Genomic DNA, 314 nt, shown 5'->3' with positions numbered 1-314 from the left:
GCGTCACCCCTTCATTCCCTTGGAGACACCCACTGATTGCCACGCCCCTTGAAACCTGTCCCGCCACTCACAGATTGCCTCGCTCCTCGAAACATTTTCCCCTCCCCTCGAGACCGGCCCCGCCCACTCAGTATGCCCCGCCCTTTAAGGCTTGCCACGGCCGACTCACTTATGCCCCGCCCTCTGACCGCGTCTTTAACCCTTTCGGCCCCGAGCCGCTGTCAATTTCAATTCCCTGACTTCCCGGAGATCTTGATGTGCAGGTGTCGGTGTTGGATTGGGTTGAACAAGGTTAAAAATCACACGGCACTAGG

The sequence above is a fragment of the Chiloscyllium plagiosum genome, unplaced genomic scaffold (assembly GCF_037043375.1).
Source record: "Chiloscyllium plagiosum isolate Xiang-an unplaced genomic scaffold, Cpla_swu_hap1 HiC_scaffold_24, whole genome shotgun sequence".
NCBI classification, from domain to species: Eukaryota; Metazoa; Chordata; class Chondrichthyes; order Orectolobiformes; family Hemiscylliidae; genus Chiloscyllium; species Chiloscyllium plagiosum.
The sequence above is the reverse complement of the archived record's forward strand: the minus strand, read 5'-3'. Positions refer to the sequence as shown.